This window comes from Aquarana catesbeiana, linkage group LG01 (assembly GCF_042186555.1).
Source record: "Aquarana catesbeiana isolate 2022-GZ linkage group LG01, ASM4218655v1, whole genome shotgun sequence".
Classification (NCBI taxonomy): domain Eukaryota; kingdom Metazoa; phylum Chordata; class Amphibia; order Anura; family Ranidae; genus Aquarana; species Aquarana catesbeiana.
The window spans coordinates 421,180,109-421,197,136 of record NC_133324.1 but is presented as its reverse complement, the minus strand read 5'-3'; the positions used below and the strand labels follow the sequence as shown (position 1 = coordinate 421,197,136).

Below are 17,028 nucleotides of genomic sequence, written 5' to 3'. Positions count from 1 at the left end.
GTGGTGTATACATATATCACACTCCTTATTGTCTTTTGGCAGCAGCGGGAGCCATTGGTTCAATCACAACCGGTGACCCAATCAGGGGACAGAGGAGCCACTCTGTATGTGAATGGAGGGAGAGGCCAGCAGCGCCGGTGTGGGACCGAGAAGAGGAGGATCCAGGCTACTCTGTGCAAAACCATTACACAGAGCAAATAAGTATGACATGTTTGTTATTTAATTTTTTTTTTTAAAACCAAGGCTTTAATATTGCTTTAAATTCCAGAATTCAGACTGAATGTGTGCTTATGCCTGTGTACAAGAAATGCATAGGATGTGTTTCTTTGTAAAATGTAAAATATGTCATCATTACTTCTATATCATTCATTCTGCAATGGACATCTATCAGCTTACTGTGATCTTGTCAGATTCCTCCAAGGTGAGGTTGTGATAACCTTAGGATGTGATGGTGACCTCTAGCAGCATGGGAATTTAGCCATCCAGTTTACAAATCTAAGCAAATAAATGTGGGAGTGAGATTTCCAGCTGTGTCATTTGAGGAGGGGAAGTAAAGTTTACAGCTGGCAGACTACAACAGCACAACCTGATAAAGCACAGATCTCATTAACAAGTGCTCTGTGGGGTCCCAGCAGAGCCATGCAAGAAGAAACAAGGAGCATGGCAACCTGCCAGATACTCGCCTGTGCTTAGTATAAACATTTTAATTTCATAAGTGCCTATAGCACAATAATCCCCCAGATTTCTGGATATTTTCAGCTGGTACTACATGCACAAAACTAGAGCGCAAACACTGGGATCAGCATTGTGGAAGCCTGTAACAAGCTCGATCACAGGGAGTTATTTCCTGCCTGTCCTAACCATTCACAAGGAACAAACTTGGAGTTTCTTCTGTGACTTTGAATCTGTAAGTAAAGAAATGCATGAATGTATCATTTAATACTTGTTTCTACTTTACCAGTTGACTTTGGCATTTATCCTGTGCACTTTATTCATTGTATGTAAGAGACTTAGCTTAAATCCATATTTAATGATATTCACTTTTTTTTTCTACTATACAGAATCAGCAAACAAGTCTTTTTACAAATTGAATCCTTTATGGTATAGTTTATCTGCCTACTGGTATTTTATTAGCTGAAAATAGCATTATGTGTTGTTATAACACATACAGTATATGGTCTTAGGTTAATGCTTTTTGAAACAACTCAAACATCTTTTAAATATTGTTTATAGTTTTATATATCCGTCTCCTGATATATATATATTTGTATTTACCAACAACTTTCATAGTTCTAAAAGTGCAACAGTTCACTTTTGTTCTGTACAAACATATAACTGTTTCTGTACAAATACTTATCTAATGGGCATTGTGTTTTCAGATACTTGAACCTCTTGTATAAAAAGTTTGATATGTATTCTGTTTTACTAGAAAATTATTATGTTGCAGTAATATATGTTCCAAAGAGTGGATGTTATATAAAAGAGAATCTGCACATGCGGGCATACAGTATAAAGAAACACCGAAAAAAACTAAAATGAAATTTTCACTTTCTACTGATTTATAGCCCCACTCTTTCATTTGAACTTAGAACATCAGAGATGAGAGAAATCAATTTTATACAGAAGGATTAACAGATTGTTCTAAACTATAAAATACAAATCTTGTTTTTGCACTAATTAAGCACAGTATGTTAGTTCAAATACTTCAAGGTCATTACCGTACCAAATTATCCATGATTTATCATACTTTACAGGAAAACAAAGAAGGTACCCTTTGTACTAGATTCATTTTAATCCTTTTAAAATCCGTATAGAGTTTTAAATAAAGTGTTCATCAGGGACACCTAAAAGGGTTTATCTTATCTTTGTCTTTAGGGATGGCCATATCTGCCTGGGTTCAATTTGTGGAGGGTTTCTTAAATCGATTTTGAAATTCATAACAAAGTAAAAACTTTTTTTTCTAGCTTTCAATAGAGTGGATTAGAAATCCAATTGGGTCCTACCTGCTCTCTGGGGCTACATTAGAGAGATCCACCCTAACTTCCTGTTCTGTTGACAATATATCATGACATAGGAAAAGGGAAAATCTGTACCCAAGTCACAGCAGAACAGGAAGTGAGGGTAAATCTCTCCAACTTAGTCTTGGATAGCAGTAAAAATTGGATAGGTGTTATAATTCTACCCCACACTATCTATAACTAAAAAAAAATAAAAAAATGTAAAAAAAAGCTTTGGCTTGACATACACATGAACAGCAAATCCTGATACTAAATTGTGGCCATTTTTGAAGCTAATAGGAAAGCAGCTGTCAAAAAATGGCATAGAGTGCAAGAAGAAGGAGAGGGGCATTTTAATGCGACTTTGAGGGCAACGTGGAAGAAACAATATTCCTTTAAATTAGATGCTTGGGAGATGCCTTTAAGCTGTATGTAGTTTTACAGAATACTACAGTTTTCATGGAAACCATCAGCAACACCTTATTCTGGCATCACATATTTTGGATGTGTAACTGATTTTTTAACTTTTAGGCTTGGTTTAACCACTTGCCGACAAGCCACTGCAGTTATACTGCAGTAGGGTGGCTCTATTGCGCGAATTGCCATACTGGTACAACCCCATTGTGTAATAGATACAGCGCGTGCGCGTGGCTCTGGAGCTTATGCGCGTGACCACGATGTCTGCCAACCACCCGCGACCGCTCCACAGAGAGGCAGAATGGGGATCTGCCAATGTAAACAAAGCAAATCACCTTTCTGTCAGGGGAGTACAGTGTGATCGTCTGTTCCTAGTGATTAGGAACAGCGATCTCTCTGTACTCCCAGTCAGTCCACTCCCCCCACAGTTAGAAACACCTCCCTAGCACACTATTAACCCCTTGATCGCCCCCTAGTGTTAACCCCTCCACTGCCAGCATCATTTATACAGTAATTAGTGCATTTTTATAGCACTGATCGCTGTATAAAATGTCACTGGTCCCAAAAGTGTCAAAAGTGTCCGATCTGTCTGTTGCAATGTCGCAGTCCCACTAAAAATCATTGATCACCGCCATTACTAGTAAAAAAATAATAAAAATGCCATAAATCTAACCGCTATTCAATATATAGTTATTGCAATTTTATTTACCAAAAATACCAATAGAAGAGTACATATTGGCCTAAACTGATGAAGAAATTTGTTGTTTTACATTTTTTTGGGATATTTATTATAGCAAAAAGTAAAAAATATTGTTTTTTCTTCAAAATTGGTGGCCTTTTTTGTTTATAGCGCAAAGAATAAAAACCACAGAGGTGATCAAATACCACCAAAAGAAAGCTCTATTTGTGGAAAAAAAAGGACATCAATTTTGTTTGGGTACAGCATTGCACAACCGTGCAATTTTCAGTTAAACCGACACAGTGCCGTAACGCAAAAAAAATGGCCTGGTCATTAGGAGGTAAATCCTTCAGGGGCTGAAGTGGTTAAGTACAGAAGCAGCACCCAACCTGATTCATTTAATCTTGAAAAGAGACTTTTTTTAGGAAGTTTGTATGAGTCATTTGATTTTTTTTTTATCAAGGGGTAATATGCCTGAACAGGTAGAAGTAGCAGCCAAAACAGACCTAAAAGTTTAATAAAAACCCACAACAGTAAAGGTCTCCAATTCATACAGCTTCGCCAATGCCAAAACGGTTTCTTTTTTCACAGTACCACATTGCATTGTCGCAAAAAAGATGAACAAAATGTTAAAACGGAGTGTACAAAAAAATGCAACCCACTTTCCCCAGACTTCCTCCCATCCCTGTATCCCCAATTATTCCTACGATATTTAAGATATAGACTCTAGGTATGTGTTTTGTAGAAACTGTCTAGTGTTAGGAGAGTAAATGAACACTTGAATAGGCCACAGAAAGAAAAAGGCAAGGCAGGATTTATATTGCAATAAAAATGACAGTAATTGGAGAGTCAATAGCCAAAAATATTGATCAGGGCTGGTCAGTATGTAAGCAGTTTGGTTAGGCCACAATGTAAGATAGATCGAGAAAGTAGGTTTTATCATGAAATAAACATTCAAAGTAATATTTAAAAAAGAATAGCCACAAATATTGTTTAGTGGCTGGAAAATAAAAACAGCTTGCTAAGGCTGCAATATAAGAGGGAGAGATGAAGCAGGTATTACCATGAAATAAACATTAGAGTGTATTATGTTAGAGACAATGGCTACAAATATTGAACAGTGGTTGGACAGTAAGTAATCAGTTTGGTTAGGCCACAATAATAGTAAGAGGGAGAGATGAAGCAGGTTTTATCTTGCAACATAAATTAGAGTGTATTTGAGATGCAGTAGCCACAAATAGTGTTCAGTTACTGGACAGTAAGCATCTTGAAATTAAAATTAAAGTGTAATATTTGAGAAACAATAGTCACAAACATTATTCAGTGGCTGAACGGTATGTTAGCAGCTTGATTAGGTCACAATATAAAATGTAGAGAGAAGGCAGGTTTTATCTTGAAATAACTGAGAGATTTGTGCTGGAGCATTGGAATAGGCTGCAAACATTGAGATGCAAAGCAGGATTTTTCATGAAGAAACCATTAGAAATTTGACAGCTGGGGTCCTGCTGCAGAAGGTGAGCCTATCCACACTGTCAATGGACAGTCACCTCTCCATAACAAAACTTACTGCTGCCATGAAGGCCTGTTCAAATAGCACACTGGCTGCAGTGCAAACCAGAAGCTCCAGCACACACAGTGCATGTTCCAGCCAGTGGCCCAGCCTGGACACCCAATAGTCCATGGGATCCTCACATCACAGAGTGGACCTGATGTGGTCAACATTTTTTTGATTGAGGCACTTGTATTGGTGAACACTATTTTACTGTACAATTAGGTGGTAATGTGCTGCAAACAAGGGGCAGGTGTTCCTGTGTCAACAACAAGTGTATTCTACAGAAATAGAAAAACAAAATATATTTCCCACAAAAAATAAACTGAAATACTAAACCTCCACCAAACTTTTTTTTTCTTAACAGAAACTAAAAAAAAACTACAGAAAAATAGAAAATAAGAAAACAAAACCCAATAAATCAAAGGTAGTCCTAACAAGGAACATCTTTGAACTGGCACAGTACTTGCACTGTATAGCACAGTATAACACCGTATAGCAACTGATTCTCCTCACACACAAACTGTCACCTCTCCCACAACTGATTCAACACACACCGAGAAATGGCTGCTGGAAACTTACCCTTTTATAGCAAGTCAGCTGTCCTGTTCAAAGCCAGACAGTGCCTTATGATTACAAAGAATTTGGTTTAGCGAAATTCCACATTCAATAGGATGGCACATTTTGAAGGTAATGGGTCCACTGCAGAGGATGGTTGTGATGAACCCAGACCTCATTCCCAGTGAAATTATGAGTGAGGCCACATAATATTATTATTATTATTATTATTATTATTATTATTAATAATCAATTTATTCAAAGTGGATGTAAACCCAAAATGTTTTTTTTTTTTTAATTAAGGCTTGCACATTGTACAGTATAGGATTTCATGTCATCTGTGCCCAGTCTTGACACAAAGAGTTAATCCAGCTCTGAGCAGTCCTCTTATCTTTTTTCAGTGTGATAAAAACAGACAGACAGAGAGAAATAGGAGTCCATTTCTCCCCCTTGCTGTGAGTGACAGGTGATTAACATATCTCATGCACCAGCCTGAGAGAGGCATTCTGTGTACTTCAGATCCCCTCCTCCTTTCTTCTACAGCTCTCCTAGAATTGGCTGCTACACACCTCAGCATGATTGGGCATGCTGAAGTCATGTGGTGACTTTTCTGGGTTTTGACTGGATGTTAGAGATCATAGCAGAAGTTCAATGTAAGAAATACGCAGGAGAAAATGCATGTTGAAAAGAAACAGAAAGGGTAAATTTCAGCATTTTAAAGAACTATCATCTGACATTTCAGATATACTGAGATGCTTGCCATGGTGATGCAGTGCAGACATGATTGAAATGTTATGTAGCACTTCATTTGTGGGGCAAAATAACTCTATCAAACTGTTAGATTCAGGCATGGCAGGGTCACAATCCACAACCTCGAAGTCCATATCTTACATTCTATGTCCTGTCTCTTGCAACCAAAAAGGTCACTTCACCATATGTAAGCACTACAGGAGACAGTGTTCAGCTAGAGTAAACATTAAGCTTACTAACCAACTAGAACTAGTGTTTATTTTAGTTGAACGCTGCCTGTTACCATGCTGATATATGGTAGAGTGACCCTTTTGGCTTAATGAGTCAGTACTCTGGAGCATGCTGTAAGCCATATGATTTATGGCTCATTGTAAGTGGGACCCCAGTATACTATAATCTATAGTTGCAAGAGTGAAGAGCGAACATTTTTTATACAGTATAAGGTCAATGTCCTACTATCTACTTTCCCCTGAAATTTTAGTATCACATCTAAGTAATTCAAAACCTCAATCTGGAATTATAATTTTTGCCCATCATAAGCAGCAGTGAACTCCTGATTAAGGGCTGGGGTCCTTATGGGCTTCTGGGCTAGATGTGGCTGTTATACAATTGAGTGTATCTTTGTGCCACAATAAATACATGTGAGTTGGAGCCTAAGGAGTATCTGGTCTTCTACAGGGACCAGGGACTTCTTCTTTTTTCGAGGGACCCCACAAAGGTGGTTTGGGTTTCATTGTGACACTCCCAGGTTGTGATTTTATATAAGCATTACAGCAAAATAACTAAAATACTCACTCCTCCATTGTATCTATAGAGGCAGACATGATTGTCACCCAGGCTGGATTTCAAACATACCTGCCTTTGTTCACCTCTGTTACAGACAGGATGATGGGATTAGTAGTTTACGCAAGAAAGATAGCCTTGTATTTGCTTCTATTTCAGCTCACAGGAAGTGACAAGGATTTCTGGTAAGATCAACAGTTATTTTTTCTTACTTGCTGAAAAGTGAAAACAAATCCTGCTATCATATCTAAGGAATGGTAAACTGCAGTAGATACTGTACATTTATTGTTTTGGGGTTTAGATACACTTAAGGATTACTTTTAAGAGTTTGGGTTAAGTTAGATTACCTTAAAGTGTTTGCAAGGGCACACGATTTTTTACCTCCTGTGCAGCAACCCCCCCCCCCCCCCCACAGCCTTCCTAATACTTACCTGAGCCCCCTCTTGATCCAGCGACATCCATTTGAGCCTTGGCTATCTGAGGACTTGCGCTCTTGATTGGCTTTGCTGCTGTCAATCACAATTACAGAATTGTATTTATATTAGTATAAAAATATTAGAAAATAATTAGGTTAGAGCTTCTGATAACGGTCCTGATTCCCAAATATATGCACATACAATCAATCTTGCATTGATGCCTGGCAGATAAGCACATTTTTGGTCTGGGAATTTATCATTTATTTGTAATTTGTTCAAGGATTCATGCGCAGGCTATAGTGGATATCCATAGAAGTTAATAACAAAGGTGGTAGCTATACAATGTACATTCTTTCATCCCAATTTAAGCCAGCTAAGATGCAGCATGCCTCAAGTAAAACTGTGAATTCCTCTAAGGCATCTCTATCTCAGCAAAGTTAACATTTTTATATGTGCTTACCATATGGTAATAAACCCAAATGGCTATGGTGAAAGGAAAAATTTGTAAAAAGCATTTGTGAGGTGCTGTATATTAACCTGCACATACACAAATCTTTGTGCATGTTCCCAAAGCTTCAAGCAAAGTCAGAATACAAAATTTAAAATGCTGGTGCTTGGAATAGAGCTTCTAGTGGTAAACACTCATACAATCAGTTATTCTTATGACTGCATAGCTTACAGGGTTTTCATATGCCTTTTAGCTTGACTCATACAAGTTTTCCTGCTTTTTGAATTGGCCTCCTTAATTAGTTTTTTATTTCAGCTGATTTTGCAAACATTTTTGGCTGCGCAATGGTGCACCTTTGGGAGAGAGGCAAACTAGGACCACACAGTGCACACTGAACATTGGTGTACGATGTGTATGATCATGCATTTAAGCAAACATTCACTCAATGGATCCCTAACTAATCATGCCCTTGCAATTTTATTCCTGCTGTTGTTTATTTTATTTAGTAATGCAGCCTTAATGTTTTTTGCTGTCCATGCCTTCCTACCCAGTCACTACAGCACTATTTATTTTGTGAGGGGAAATCTCTCCAATATTGTCAAAGACAGAAATAAACTTTGGCAGAAAGTTTGTCTTTTGCATTATATCTAAAACAAAATACAAAAATGGTTGTAGTTGGACTTTAGGATTAGGGATTACATTTAGGTTTACTTTACGCTAGATTAAGCTTAAAGCGATGGTAAAGGAAAAAAGAAATAGCAAACATCTTTATACTTACCTGCTCTGTGCAATGGATTTGCCCAGAGCGGGCTTGAACCTCCTCTTCTCGGGTGCCTTGCTGGTGCTCCTGGCTCCTTCTATCAGTCCAGGGGGGCACTTGTGCGTGCTCGCTCCTGAGTTCCGCTGCTGCGTCCATTGACACAGGCAGTGTGACTTGGCCCCACATGCTCCCTTGTCACTGGATTTGATTGACAGGAGCGGGAGCCATTGGCTCCCACTGCTATCATTCTGCCCAATGAGGAGGGAGAGAGCAGTGAGAGCCGCTGCTCACATGCACGTCGCTGGATCGGATCTGGCTCCGAAAATAATAAGGGGGACTAGGGCGATCCTAAAGCAGACAATGTTTTTTACCTTAATGCATAGACTTCATTACGGTAAAAAAACTTGAGGCTTTATAACCACTTTAAAGGTTAGATTTAGAAGCTAAAGCCCTGAACTCCAATGCCCTGTACACACGAGCGGAAATTCCGCCTGTAAAAGTCCGATGTGAGCTTTTGGTCGGAAATTCAGACCGTGTGTATGCTCCATCGGACTTTTGCTGGTGGAATTCCTGCCAGCAAAAGATTGAGAGCAGGTTCTCTATTTTTCGGTCAGAAAAAGTTCCGATCGGAAATTCCGATCATCTGTACCAATTCCGATGCGCAAAATTCCTACGCATGCTCGGAAACAATTTGACGCATGCTCGGAAGCATTGAACTTAATTTTCTTGGCTTGTCGTAGTGTGGTACGTCACCTCGTTCTTGAAGGTCGAAAGTTCAGAGAACTTTTGTGTGACCGTGTGTATGCAAGGCAAGCTTGAGCGGAATTCCGTCGGAAAAACCATACAAGATTTTTCTGACGGAAATTCTGCTCATGTGTGCGGGGCATTAGATTCTTTACTTGTTATACTTCTAGGCTGCATAACAAGTAAAAAATGTGGTAGTTTTTGTTTATGTGTTTTGAACTATAAAAGCTCACTGAGTCGACAGCACACTGGAGAATTTGGCCATTGCTTATACACGGAGCACACAGTGTCCAAGTCTCTAGCGGCCTGACACTCCCCCAGCCCAATGCTCCAGACAGCAGTCTTAAAGTATGACTAAATTCAAAACTTTTTTTTTAGTTTTGGATAGGGTAGAGAGGGATTAGAACATCTGTTAGTTTGTATTGCTGTCTGTGCTCCCAATACGGAGATTCACCCTATTTGTCCTGTTTACCTTTATCGTTTAAAGTGAAAGTAAAAGAAAATCCCAAATTTTGGGTTATCCTCACAAAAGTAATAGAGGGGAAATCTGACAGGGGTTATAACAATTTCTTGCTTTATCCAAAATGAAAAAAAAATTTTGCCTACAATTCTACTTTAACCGCTTCCCGACCGCCTCACGCAGATATACTGCTGCAGAAAGGCACGTACAGGCAGATTAACGTACCTGTACGTTGCCCTTTAAGAGGCGGCTCGCGGAGCTCCATGACCACGATCGCGGGTCCTGCGGACCCGATGTCCGCGGGGATACTCGCGATCGTCTCACGGTGAGGAAGAACGGGGAGATGCTAATGTAAAACAAGCATCTCCCCGTTCTACCTAGTGACATTGTTACTGATCTCTGCTCCCTGTGATTGGGAGCGGCGATCAGTGTAGTGTAACACACAGCCCCTCCCCCCCACAGTTAGAAACACTCCCTAGGACACACTTAACCCCTACAGCGCCACCTAGTGGTTACCCCTTCACTGCCAGTGACATTTTTACAGTAGTCAATCCAATTTTTTAGCATTGATCGCTGTATTAATGCCAATGGTCCCAAAAATTTGTCAAAATTGTCAGATGTGTCCACCATAATGTCCCAGACCTGATAAAAACCGCTGATCGCTGCCATTACTAGTAAAAAAAAATGATCAATAAAAATGCCATAAAACTATCCCCTATTTTGTAGACGCTATAACTTTTGCGCAAACCAATCAATAAACGTTTATTGCGATTTTTTTTACCAAAAATATGTAGAAGAATACGTATTGGCCTAAACTGAGGAAAAAAAATGTTTTTTTAAATATTTTTTGGGGATATTTATTATAGTAAAAAGTAAAAAAGAATGCGTTTTTTTCAAAATTGTCGCAATTTTTTTGTTTATAGCGCAAAAAATAAAAACCGCAGAGATGATCAAATACCACGAAAAGAAAGCTCTATTTGTGGGGGGAAAAAAGGACGTCAATTTTGTTTGGGAGCCACATTGCACAACCACACAATTGTCAGTGCCGAATCGCAAAAAGTGCTCTGGTCAGGAAGGGGGTAAATTCTTCCGGGGCTGGAGTGGTTAATGCTTTTTATAGAATAGTTCAAGAAAAAGGAAAGCTGCGCTCAAACTAAACAGTCTATGCAAATGACATCAGAGAGATATTGAAATCCTTCCAGAATAAACAGCACCGCCACCGTGTATTTTGAAGCAGTAGTGACAATCCACCCTAGTAGTTAAAACCTGCTTACCAGATGGCAAGCGTAAAAGGGCAAGTGGCTTTAGCCCAGCCAAGGCCTTTCAGCTTGCTGGCACTCCCGATGTTCATATGGGGGGTAAAACTCCAGATTCAATTGCGCTGCTGCCTCTCCAAGTTGGGGCTCAGTAGCTCAGCTTCCTTTGTTCCCCCTCCCAGCAATGACTCGGCAGCTAAGCTCACTCTGTTTTCCCTGCTCAACAGTGACTCAGCATAACCTGTTCAATGCAGTGATTTAAGTCATGTGGCTGTTTTTCAAATTTCTAGTTTTGGCTTTAAATGATTTTTTTCTTTATACTTAATTACCCCTTTTAATGTGTCAAAATAAATATAAAACTACCAATGACAACATAACTCATTTGTTTTTGTTACAAGATTGTGATTTGGCATAATGTTATTTACTGACTGCATTTTTTTAATGAGTTCTTCTAATGTCCAACAAAATGTGATAATCCTCTGGTTGCTGTTAATACAAAAATTGCTATTAGACATTGTATGCCTTATTCACCAGAGAGTTCCTAATTATGAAGTACAGAACCAATTAGAACTCTGCTAAAGGCACACCAGTCCAAGATAAATCCTGACTGTTATTAGTTTCTGACAGGTAAAATTCTGGTACTTCCTTATAGTGTCAAAACTTGAATGTCCCATCTGCTCCTGCACATTCCTATTGACCAGTGAGACAGCCCATCATAGCAATGAGTCAATACCAGTGTGTGGGGAGTAAGAGGTAACATCAAGCTTCTACACCATGGATGTCCAACCTGCGGCCCTCCAGCTGTTGTGGAACTACAAGTCCCATCATGCTTCTGCCTTTGGGAGTCATTCTTGCAGCTGTGAGCCTTGCAATGCCTCATGGGACTTTCTTTGCAATTCCTCATGGTTAATGTAGTTCCGCAACAGCTGGAGGGCCACAGGTTGGTCACCTACAACTGGAGGTGGACACTAATGGGAGGTGTCAAAGCCCAATCTGTCACTCTGCCCTAGGATTCAGCCATAACAGCAAGGTTTTGGAGTCTGGCCATTGTATGCTCAGGTACCTCAGGGTAGTGTTTTTGTTTTCTTTTTGCATTGACAAAGTATCTTTAAGAACTCTTTTCATTTACCAGTTTTTACTTTGACTGGTTTTTGAAAAATGTGCATCAGATTTTTTCTATTATTACTCACTGACTAATGTAGCCTAATGTTTGCTATTAATTAACATACCATATTTTCAAGTTTGTGTTTAACTACTCCGCTATTTCCCTGTTACAACGTATTTTTGAAGAGTAAACAAAGTGGTCATTTAAGAGGAGACAGTGGAAGGTTGTAAAACACAGAATCATTTGTTTTGTCTGCCCTCGCTGTTATTGTCAAGCCCAGAGCATTGGCTCAAAGAGCTCTGGATGCTGGCTTGGAATATAGGAAATTAAAGCTGTGTGATCTTTTTGATTTTAAATAACTGCCACAGCCAGCTGACTAGAGCAATTATGACTATGTACTGTGCACCAAGAGGATATTCACACTTGATTTGGCATGGCAGTTGTATAATTTTAACAGGATTTTATGGTAACTTTTCAACATGCAAGAAAATCCATTTTGCTTTGGGAAAAGTAAAATTGGTTTTATTTGTTTAAATTGAAAATCTATACACTGGAAATCTTGAAAAAAAAGATTCAACAAAAAAGGTCAAATTAATTAGTTAAAAGTGTTTTACTATCTTTACCCCACACACAGCAATCGTGGTTCAGGTAGGGGAGTATCTAAATGACACCACTGCCATACACAAGGGTAATAATCCCTGACAGTGTATTTGCTGCATCCTTGTTCATTGCTGTTTCATTTATGTTATATTCACTTTGGGATTTTCCTCTTGACAACACAAAGTGATTAGGATGTGAATTCAAGAGGAGTATTGCCATATGATGCCTGTCTATTTTGATTACATGCAGCTTCCTAGTGAGAGACAAAACAGTTGGAAAGCCCTACCGAATGCTCTAATGTAAACATCATATCAAATGATACCTTCAGTAGGCTTTTTGATGGTAAAGGGTATGGTAAAAGAGACAAGACACTGACAAAAGATTGCACACATATTATACCTGATTCATGATTATTTGGCATACACTGCTTGATAAGAAAAATGGATCCTTTCTATAACTGTTAGATCTTCAGACTTTTTTGGGGGACAGCTATTCTGTAATTAGATAACCCATCAAGTGTATATGGGCTCCCACCTATGAAGTTACATTTTAAATAATTTTATTATATAAATGAATGTTGCTTGTTCACTGAAACATTGCCTGCTGAAACTATACAGTCCACAGCACCTCCTTCTTCCCCAGTGAGCATGCTCATCATGGTAAATGCCAGATTTTGTGGATAGATATAGTACTGATTTTTAGCATAGCACTAAATAACAAAGATACAAATGAAATGGTACATCGTGAAGCTTTTTAAAAAGGAGAAGACATATTGAATAGTATTATGACTTTTTGGCAAAGCGATTAACTGTGGAAAGTCCTGGCTGTATGCTAAAACCTCTTAATTTAAATCCAGTAGCATCTTTATGTGCTATTTCTCATAACTATATTCAAACACTAAGTCCTATTGGTTCAACGGGGCTGATTTACCAAAGGCAAAAAATCTGTTCACCTTGTAAGGAAATTATCCCCAGAACTTAGTCAGCAGCACATAGAATTTGATGAACATGGATGTCAGCAAAGCTTCACCCTATTCACCAAGCTCTGGGGCAAATTCCCTTGCAAAGTGCAACTTTATTTGCAAAATGAACAGTCTATTTGCCTTTAGTAAATCAACCCCAATGTGTTGACTAGTGATTGTATAATGATCATTCCTTTTCCTAACAAATAAGTGCAATTTAAAACAAAATTGGACCATTTTCTGAGCATCTCAAGTCTATTGGAACCTACTGTGCTGGTCTTTTTGGAAAATTTTTGATAACTTAATTTTCTGATATTATCAACATCTGATTACCAGTGTTAATGGTTAGGAAATATCCACTTAATATTAATCACAGCTGCATCCCTAAAAAACCCTATATATTTGTACCTAATTTCGATTTTTGGCTACCTGTAAAATCCCTTTCCTTGAGTAGATCAAAAGAGACAGAGCATCTTCAAATTCATAATGATAGGGTTATGCTGGCACCTTCAGGTGATTGAACACGGGCAAAAAAAAGCAATGACAGGAAGTCCCATCAAAGATATAACCCCTTCCTGTTAGGTCAGACTCCAGTCTTTGTAGCAAGCCATTAATCAGCAGCAAGAGGGCAGGATCTCTGTGTCCCATGATACAGGTAAGGAAAAGGATTTTATAGGTAACCAAAAATCCAACTTTCTTTTTTTGTACATCCTGGGACACAAAGCATCTTCAAAGTCATAGTGATAGGGATGTCCTAAAGTAACAAAATGTGGGGAGGGAACACATGAACCTACAACCAACTGCCAACCAGAAAAAAGGGGAAGAATCTCACGCAGTCACCTGCAAATCAAGCCAACCCAAATAAGCGTCCTTAGCAACACGAATATCCACTTAATAAAATTGGGTAAAGGTATGAACCGAAGCCCAAGTAGCAACTTTACAAACCTGAGCTACTGAGGCCTGATGAAAAGCAGTTAAGTACAGGTAAGACTTGATAGCACAAACTTCCTCCAAAGTATGCAAAACTTTATCTCCCATCATATGAGGACTTGGCCAAAAAAAATGGTAGTACAATGAAAAAAACAGATTAGGCAAAAAGGATGACCAGGGCTTTAAATAGCAACTTGTCCTGGTGGAATTTCTGGAACAGCTCCTTACAGGCAAGAGCAGGCAATACCAAAACTACCGAGCTGAAGTAATGGTGAGCAGAACAATAACCTTCCAAGTCAGAAGGATTAAGGGAATATCCTAAATGGTTTCAAATTGGGATTTTTACAACAGAAAGTAAAAGGTTAGGGTTCTCTGGTATCAATGAAGTCTTAACTGATGGAACAATGTATGTAACACCTTGAACAAAATCCTGCACCAAAGTATGTGAAGCAATCGTTCTTTAAAAGAGAAATGACACAGCTGATATTTGACCCTTGATGGTACTCAAGACCAGTCCCTGATATAATCCTGATTGAAGGAAGGCAAGAATATGACTAAGCACATACTTATGAGGGTGATACCCCCAAGTCTCACACCAAGAGAAATACATTTTCCAGCCAAAATTTTCCTGGAAATGTCCTTTCTACCATTAGGCAGGACAGAAATGAGTGAATACAAGATGCCCTTGTTCCTAAAGCCCCGTACACGATCAGAATATTGTACAAAAAAATACCGTTTTTGAAGTGATCGTACGATAATCTGATCATTAGTACACAGCTTTTGTCTGAAAATTTCCAGAGGGACAAATACGCAAATTTTTCTCGGACGATACCAGATCGTATGAATTTAGTTTAATCAGCCATTTTTTGTCTGAAAATATAATACAAATACATTACATTACTTCCGAATTTTTTTTCTGTCATACAAGAATGTTCGTACTTTAGTAACCTATTCATTTTCGATATGGAGACTAGCATGCAAAAAAAAACAGACGATCATGCGTCCAATAATGTCATTGTGTATACTAGGCTTTAGGACCCTGGTTTCAACAGCCAAGCTGTCAAAGCCAGCAACTGTAGAGCAGGGTGGAAGATTGGACCTAGCAACAGCAGGTCTAATTAAACTGCAAGAGTCTAGGGTTCCTCTGAGGACATGCCTACCATGCCAGAGTACCAAGTTCTCCTGGGCCAAGCCAGGGCAATCAGAATGCCTTTTATTTGAATCCTGTGAAGCAGATGAGCTGGAAGCTGCAACGGTGGGAAGCCATATCCAACGGTGTCACTAGAGCATCCACCGTATGCACCCAAGGATTCTGGGTCCTGGATACAAACCTTTCCAGCTTCGCATTGGATCTGCATATTAGAAGGTCCACATAAAGGGATTCCTATCATTGGCAGAGCTCCACTCCCCTGGATACAGCTGTTAATGGCTGAGAAAATGCGCCTGTCAATTTTTTACACCTTCAGACACCAGTCTGGCCTAATGAGGAGGGGTTATACCTGGGAGGGGACTCCCAATATCCAGTCATCTGAAGGTGCCAGCTTAACCCTATTTTTATAAAATTGAAAAATATCTGTGTCCCAGGATGTACAAAAAAGAAACAAATTTTACTAATGTAATATTAAATGCATCTGTGTGTCTTGCAGTTTTTTTGGAAAGTCCTGAAATGACTTTAAACAAGCACAGAAAACGCTTCTCAAACATTTGGAAGTGATATTTTACATCTGGTTTAGCGTTACTTCTTTACTGTGACTCTTCTACATAATTTATACTGTACATAAAAAATATTTTTAGACCTTGCATTTCTTTCACTAAATGACAACAGTGGTGGCATTGATAGGTCTAAAATCATTTTTCAGTAGATTTTTTTTATTACAGAGCCATAAAAATAAAGTTACAGTGTAGTGTCTATGGCAGGAAGAAAGATCCTGCACTTTTTATTATCCCTGCCTTTTCACTCCACTTTCTTGCTGGAAACCCTCAATAAGCATCACAACAGTATACAGCCTGACATTTCTGATCTGACAGGGAGACAATATAAGTAAATATTATAAAAATCCAGTAACATCTAAGCAGTCAGATTATTACAGATGCCTACCGATGGCTGGTCCTCTTGAAATCTTTGACTTTAGAGCAGAAATGCTTAGGGTATGGTATGGTATGATTTATTTTTATGATCCTGTTGTCCAAATATATGAGGGTTCCATTAAATGACTGGATATGTCAAAACAGGAGATTACAAGAAACCTAATGAGTAACTGGTTCTAATAACTGCTATTTTATTAGATTTGGAAGAAAACACTTTGACCACAGCTGACAAACCTTTGCCACCACAGCCCATAGAAAAGTTGTCCAGCCAGCTAGTAGTATTTAGTAGAAAGTATTTGAATCATTATCCTTCAGACATGTGCACACTGAAATATTTTGTTTCAGAATTTCGTTTTTGTCCGAAAAACAAATTTATTTAGTTACTCCCGAAATTCGTTTTTATTTATTTCGTTTTTCGTTAAAAATTGCATTAGTCCGAAAATCTGATATAATTAAGGTTGAATCTGTCATTGAAGGCTTATGGTGTCTGTTGAATGTTCAAAGAAGATTTGACGGAGCAGCTAAAC

At 38.7% G+C, this 17,028-nt stretch overlaps 1 protein-coding gene across 2 annotated transcripts in view; it reads left to right on the top strand.

Moving 5' to 3' along the window:
• The first annotated feature begins 580 nt into the window (after positions 1–580).
• The window catches only part of FREM1 (FRAS1 related extracellular matrix 1), a 267,168-nt gene continuing 250,720 nt past the window's right edge, over positions 581–17,028 (top strand). For both annotated transcript variants that reach the window (XM_073635658.1, XM_073635669.1), the window contains exon 1: positions 581–907. The gene's annotated coding sequence lies outside the window, so the exon portion shown is untranslated. The remainder of the gene's footprint in view (positions 908–17,028) is intronic.